This window comes from Emys orbicularis, chromosome 7 (genome assembly GCF_028017835.1).
Source record: "Emys orbicularis isolate rEmyOrb1 chromosome 7, rEmyOrb1.hap1, whole genome shotgun sequence".
Classification (NCBI taxonomy): Eukaryota; Metazoa; Chordata; order Testudines; family Emydidae; genus Emys; species Emys orbicularis.
This window is the reverse complement of record NC_088689.1, coordinates 34,937,537-34,945,589: the sequence shown is the minus strand read 5'-3', so window position 1 is coordinate 34,945,589 and position 8,053 is coordinate 34,937,537.

The window sequence follows — 8,053 nt, the reverse complement described above, 5'->3', positions numbered from 1 at the left end:
CTGTCAAGAGACTGAGCCTTTGGCATTATTCATAATGAAATATAACTGAAAGAGGTGAATGCTGCTCTGTTTAGGTATTGGGTCTGATACTTAAACAGGGCACATTTGTTAGATGTACATCTTTAAACAGATAGAAAATCCCCCAAAAATACTACCATGCATTTCACAGCCGCCTGCTGCTTCTCAATAGGGCAAAGCTTGAAGAAACTGCACTATGTAATTATAGAACAGATCTTCTAGCTTAGAAAAGCTGGGCAAACTGAAGCCATGCTGATTTTTACCACCCACGCCTAGGATTTGTATGAATAACTCCAAGTTCAAAGGGGACAGGGGTGTTCTGACTTTTTTTTTTTTTTTTTTTTTTTTTTTGTCTGGCTTCTTTGTTTGTTTAGGACAGTGGGCCAATTCTCAGCTGGGGTGTATTGGCATTGCTCCCTTGAAGTCAATGTTGATTTACCAGCGGAGAATCTGCCCCATTGCCTGTTTCTCAAACACTTCTTCTTGCGTATTCATTTTCCAAGTGAAATAAATTCAGAATAAGAATCCTAGAATCCTAACCTGAAGTTGTGCTTTTATTGCCTCTGCCCCCTCTGCTAAAATCCACTGATCCGAAAAAGTTTAAGATTGGGTTTTTGACATCATTGCAGGTAACATGCTTTTGCCAGTGGGTACTGATTTATGAGGAATGGGCCAGGCATTTAGAATGGTTTCTGAAAACCCAGCTCTGTACATTCAGTTGTTTAGAGCAATAAGCATATGCAGAACATAGAAGTGATAACCACGTTAATTCAGTGGGTGAAGAATATGAACAAAGAACACAAAGTTGTAGAAGTTTCCTTTTTATGGAACTAAAAATACAAGAAAAGTAGTCAGCTCCAGTACAATTTGTGAAGCTGCATCACCTCGCTCTAGGCTTCATTTGCACACTATAAATTTAGCACCATCAGTAGCATAATATTTTTCTTAATTGCTTTAGCTTCAGTTGTGGCTACATTGTTTATCTTTTATAGCATATACTTGATAGAAGCAGAACCCAGTCATAGTGGGCACTGTAAAAAAGTAAACGTTTACCACACTCCAATATAAATGCCTCAGTATAGCCTACATTCGAAGTACAAGAAATATTGAAGGTAATGCCACAGTGAAGTATTTGTTTACTTACTAATGGCAGCCACTATATAACACCACACAGTGTTTGTAAGCATGAACATCGACACAGAGAGCCAGATTCTCAGCCGGCGTCAGTTAGTGAAGCTCTACTGGCTTTGATGGAGGTATGCTGATTTACATCAGGTGAGGACTTGCATCATAAACCTATCTTAAGGACACACTCAAAGGATCAACAAAAATCACTTGCATAGTAGAAGTGATCCTTATCTGAAAGTCAAACAAAATTGAACTGGAAATCACATGGGAATACTTTTCAGTGGTCCCTTAAGAGCAGGTTGTGTAGGGGAGTGGTCTTTAGAGTGTTTTACTTTTTATGTAGCCTAGAGTGAACACATAAGGCACCAGCTTGGCTAGTCAGGATGCCTAATTAATAGAATGGTTTTCTTAGAAGATTTGTAAAAGTTTGGCAAACTAAACCCCTGGGTCTACACGGCAGAAGTGCCACTATAGAGTATATTCACCATATAATTTCATATCTGTGCTAGGCTGTGGGCAGGCAGAGTGACTATTCATTAATTATTATTAGAGTTGGTAGAAATTTTTCAAACACAAAGTTTTTTCATTGAAAAATGACCTTTTATTTAAAATGATTTTTTTCATGACAAAATGAATGACTTTTTCAAATGTTTGTTTTTCACTCAACTTTTCATGACATTTTCATCCAGATTTTTTTTCAATTTGGATAAACAAATTGATTAAAATAATTGTGATAAATATTGAAAAAGTAAAAAATGGGTCAGGTTCAACCCCCACTGAATGGAAACAACATTAACATTTTTGGCTATTGTTCCCCCCTCTCCTCTCCTCCCCTCCCCTCCCCTCCCTTCTCTTCTCTTCCCTTCCCTAATTCAACCAGCTGAAATTATAGTTATTTATAAAGCTCTACCAGTGTGGTCAGCTCTGAACAATCAAGCATCCAGATCCTGGGCTGTGGCACTGAAGTCAATGGAGCTATGCTGATTTGTACCAGCTGAGGGTCTTCTCATGGGTCTCTTCTGAAGGAGCTTGCAATCTGTTTCAGATGCAGACAAACTCTTCAGACATGTCTAAAGTGCCAGAAGTCAGTTTGATGGGATGTCTTCAGGGAGAATTACATTGAAAAGATTAATGAAAGAGGCATATTTTCAGGAGTGATTTAAAGAATGATAGGGAGCTTGCTTGGACTATGTGTAGCGGGAGCAAGTTACAAGGGTAAGGATGTGGCTGGGAGGCCAAGGGTGGGAGGAAGCTGCAGTTGGGGATGATAGCAATGTAGCCATTCCAATCTGGCGTAGGGCAACAGGAATAGGATGCATATCTTATATCTCCTCCATTTCATGCCTACACTACTTGACAATTACTGTTTATCTCTGTGTGTGAGAAAGAACCACAAAGTCTTCTACATACGGTGAATTAACAACACACACACAATGGTGATTGTAAAAGCAAGCTTAATTTTAATTCAAATTTTCAAAGTTAGTGACTATTCCTGAACACTTTTTACTCATACAAGAGGCTTCCTTGAAGACAATGGAATTACTCGCATGAGTAAGGACTCCTCCTGTGAACAAGAGGGTACTGGACTGGGCCTTTAATTTTATTAAATACTGCTTTACCAAACATAGGAATTGTTCCTAAACACACATTTAGTTTTGCAAACTAAGCTCATGTACCAGTCTCCTAAAAAGTTGTGTTCTTAGAGATCAACCCATCTAGTTATTACTCCATCAAGATTTACATTGCACTCTCTGGGCATGTATAAGGTGCCAATCATTATGCTATAAAAAGCTGCCATACACAAACAAGCATTTTTGTCTACACAGTTGCAAAAGCACAAGACAAAAGAAAATACAAAATTAACACATGAAAGGGCCTGCAAATATAGCAACATCTTTCAACTGATTAAGGACCAGATTCTGCCACTCTTACTCACATTGAGTAGTACCTTACTTGGTGAGCAATTCCATTTATTATTACTTAACTTAATAAGTATATATTATCTGCCATTTACAAAGTCTTGTATATATAGTAATCAAGAGATTTCAAGCTTCTCCAGCGCAGAAGAAACGTGAGTTGTTCAGGGACAACATTATACCCCAATTTTTGGATAGGATCTTGGAGTGGGACCTAAAAGATCAGGGTTCTACTCCTGGCTCTGCTACTGGCAATCACTTCACCTCTCTGTGCCTCCACAAACTCTTCAGGAGGGGGACTGTTTCTTGCTATGTGTTTGCACAGTGCTATTTAAATATCATTTTCATAACTGGGATTTTCCCCACTGGCTTAAGCAGGCGCAGAATCAGACACTAGAAGATTTGTTGAATAAAAGCTGACTTCTTGTGAGCAATGTGTTTTTATTTAGTCTCTGCTGTAACAGTACCAACACATGCTACATTCACTGTCTGCCAAGATGCTGGTAAACAAGATGCATACAACTTATAAACATATATATTTCAATTTAACAATACATAAACAAAGCACTGGTATTTTGACTTTGCTGTATTTTAATTTTGTGCAGACGTATAATCATTACTGCACTTTTTTCAACGTAAATGTCTTTGAAAAGTTCCACTTACTGTTATAAAATATTGAAGATCTATAATACAATAAATACTCTTATTCATTCCTATCAATACATTTTCCCAAGATGCTGAATATATGACCTATATTGGTCACAAATAGTTATATAGTCAAACTTTTATTCACATTTCGGGGTAAATGTGTTGATAGCAATGTATTCTACAGCCAATTTTAGAGTCCCTGAACACACTGCCATTTTAACAGACTACCACCGTATTTTCTACCTCCATATTTACATGCCCCAAATGTACAAACAAAACAAAACTAATCAACAAATGTGACTGCAAATGCCTTTTATTTTTTCCTTAAAATACAAGAAGGGAGCCTGACCTTGCAAAGCCTTACTCAGGCAAGTAGTTCTTACTCATGTGAATAGTCCTATTTGGATTGCCCGAAAGGGCAGCCTGGCAGAGTCTGAAAGAAGGACCCTGGGTTAGATCACCCAGCAACAAACTTATTTTCCTAGCACAATTTACATACACAACAACAATACATTAACATTGTTTCTTTTTTATGGCAGCTTGTGGGAGTTTCTCCAGTAAGCAGAAGATGGGCAAACAGAAGGGGACAAAGTGAAGACAGGAGTTAGAATCTTACCTGAGATTTTCCAAACTCTTTGATTTATAGGTGTTTTGAATGACAGCATAGTACTCTGAAAACATCCCGTCAATGTGCAGCAGCAGTCAAAAAAGATGACAGAATGTAAGGAACCATTAGGAAAGGGACAGATTATAAAACAAAATATTATAATGCCACTATATAAAACCATGGTACGCCCACACCTTGAATACTGTGTGCAGTTCTGTTGCCCTGTCTCAAAAACAATATTAGATATGGAAAAGGTACAGAGAAGGGCAACAAAAATTATTAGGGGTATGGAACAGCTTCCATATGAAGAGAGATTATAAAGACTGGGACTGTTCATCTTAGAAAACAGATGATGAAGGGGGGATATGATAGAGGTCTATACAATTACGAATGGTAGGGAGACAGAGAATCAGGAAGTGTTGTTTACCCTTTAACATAACATAAGAACTAGGGATCACCTGATGAAATTAATAGGCATCAAGTTAAAAACAAAACAAAGGAAGTACTTCACACAACACACCGTACCCTGTGAAACTTGTTGCTAGAGGATGTTGTGAAGGCAAAAACTATAACTGGATTAAAAAAGAATTAGATAAATTCATGGAGGAAAGGTCAGGAAATGGCTATTAGCCAAGATGGTTGGGATGCAACCCTATGCTGCAGATGTCTCTAAACTGCCAGAAACTGGGTGTGGACAACAGGGGATGGATCATTCAGTAATAATGCCCTGTTTTGTTCATTCCCCGCTGAAGCATCTGGCACTGGCCACTGTCAGAAGACAGGATACTGAGCAAGATGGACCTTTGGTTGACCCAGTATGGCCATTCTTATTAAAAAATGGCTCTTTTTGCTTAAGGTATGTCTGCTGTACCATACTTACAACCTAAATCCTTCCTGACATTTATTGTTTGGCAATATTCCATTGATTTTAAACCAGAATTCCAGGTGTGATTTCCTCCATTTAATACCCATTTTTGTTTGTTTTGGTTTTTTTTACACTTTTTAGTAGCCTTTCTAGTTCCTCTGCAGCAATTATAATACACTACTGAATAAACTGCAAACAGCTAAAAGAGTACAAAACTACAGGCTTCCAAAGAGAAAAGGATTATGTTAAAGCCAGGGGCCAGATTCATCAGCGTGGTATGACCACTTTGCATTGCACTACTGGCATAACTGGCCCATAGAGGGTCATCTTTGAAAGGGTGATCCTCCAGTGGCATCGAGTCAGCAAACTACATTCTCCCTCTGTATTATCAGAGCAGCAAGGAGAAAGGGTATATGACTGGGACACCCTCATGCTATATGTGGATGTCTGGCTGTGTCTTTCAGCTCCTGGGCCTTTTGCAGTCCGTGAATAGGGGTACCAGCCCTTTCACAGAGCTGCTGTAGTATCAGTGAAATGCAAAGGTTACTTTTAAGCTATCTTTGCATGCAACCCCCTTACCTATGCTCTGTGCAGCTAAATTGGACTGCAGAATCAGGCTCTTTAGCTTTATGTAACATGGTACCCATAGTAAATACCTTCTCAGAACACTAACAGTGAGGTCAACTTATGTCTCAATATTTTATACTGAAATATGCATGACAAATAAATCTAGTCAACTCATGTTCTATTTATAAAAACAGTAAAAAAAAAATAGTGTTAAGCCCCTAAAGTATGTACCATCAGCTCCTGATGATCTAAATCAGCTTTATATACTGTGATCACTGTCACTTTCCCTTCTCACATTTACAGAAGACTAGGAAATCATGAGCAACTACTGAATACATTGTAGATGACAAAGAAAAATACTAGTTCAGTGTTAATGAAAATTCTTTGTTCTCAAATTGATTAGAGTTCAAACAGAACACAACCTTATACAGTATCAAAACATAGAAACAACCTTCATTTCAGAGTTTAGATGTCACCCGTCTGTTACATTTTGGAACAGCATTTTGGAAATGTAGAAGAGTGCCATTATTTAATAGGTTTCAGAGTAGCAGCCGTGTTAGTCTGTATCAGCAAAAAGAATGAGGAGTACTTGCGGCACCTTAGAGACTAACAAATTTATTTGAGCATAAGCTTTCGTGGGCTAAAACCCACTTCATTGGATGCATGCAGTGGAAAATACAGTAGGAAGATATATATATACACAGAAGACATGAAAAAATGGGTGTTGCCATACTAACTATAACAAAAAGAATCAGTTAAAGTGAGCTATTATCAGCAGGAGAAAAAAACTTTTGTAGTGATAATCAGGATGGCCCATTTCCAACAGTTGACAAGAAGGTGTGAGTAACAGTAAGGGGAAAAATTAGCATGGGGAAATAGGTTTTACTTTGTGTAATGACCCATCCACTCCCAGTCTTTATTCAAGCCTAATTTAATGGTGTCAAGTTTGCAAATTAATTCCAATTCTGCAGTTTCTCCTTGGAGTCTGTTTTTGAAGTTTTTTTGTTGGAGAATTGCGACTTTGAGATCTGTAATTGAGTGACCAGGGAGGTTGAACTGTTCTCCATCTGGTGTGAGTGTTATAATTCCTGACGTCTGATTTGTGTCCATTTATTCTTTTGTGCAGAGACAGTCCAGTTTGGCCAATGTACATGGCAGAGGGGCATTGCTGGCACATGATGGCATATATCACATTGGTAGATGTGCAGGTGAACGAGCCTCTGATAGTGTGGCTGATGTCACATCTACCAATGTGATATATGCCATCATGTGCCAGCAACGCCCCTCTGCACTGGGAGTGGATGGGACATTACACAAAGTAAAAACTATTTCCCCATGCTAATTTTTCCCCTACTCACACTTTCTTGTCAACTGTTGGAAATGGGCCATCCTGATTATCACTACAAAAGTTTTTCTCCTGCTGATAATCGCCCACTTTAACTGATTATTTTCGTTATAGTTAGTATGGCAACACCCATTTTTTCATGTCCTCTGTGTGTATATATATATCTTCCTACTGTATTTTCCACTCCATGCATTCGATGAAGTGGGTTTTAGCCCACGAAAGCTTATGCTCAAATAAATTTGTTAGTCTCTAAGGTGCCACAAGTACTCCTCGTTCTTTTTATTATTTAATAGATGAATGTATCTGTAATGTACCCCACAAGCTACATTTACTCCATAGCTTTTCTGAAGCACCCAATTGTATTGTTTTTTCCCCCCAACACAATGAGTCTGAATCAGCAGCAAATGTCAGCAGTTGTTTGCTGGCCCAAACAAGCCAAAAATAACTAGGGCCAGATCCTCATCTGTTCTAAATCATGGATTCACATCCACTGAGGATCTGGCCCCTGGAGTTCTAGAGAGAAAGATCTCTCTGGGTTTGGGTCTGGTTTGGATTTCAGGCAATGAGAATTTGCTTTGGCTCCTTTACATTTCAGTATGCCTGGTCCCATGCATAAAAACCCTGGAAGGACAAACCAAACACACTGGGCTCTAGAGCCCAGCTGGGATGGCAGTCACAGACTCCCTTCCCATCTATTCACAAAAGGGATCAGCAACAGGGGATAATACCTGAACTGGAACTCTACCCCCTGGAAATCCAGCCTCCAGGGATCTTTGAAGTAGGAGAGGGCAAATATCTTGTAGCAAGTTTGGGAACAGAGCTGTAAGAATCATATTTCTCATAAAGCTGCATTCTAGTTATGTACAAAATTTAGGCACACTGTAAAATTAAAGCTGCTTCAGAGATACTTTGAAATAATGTTCTATATGGTCTAAAACACAACTTCTCCTGCAGAATTC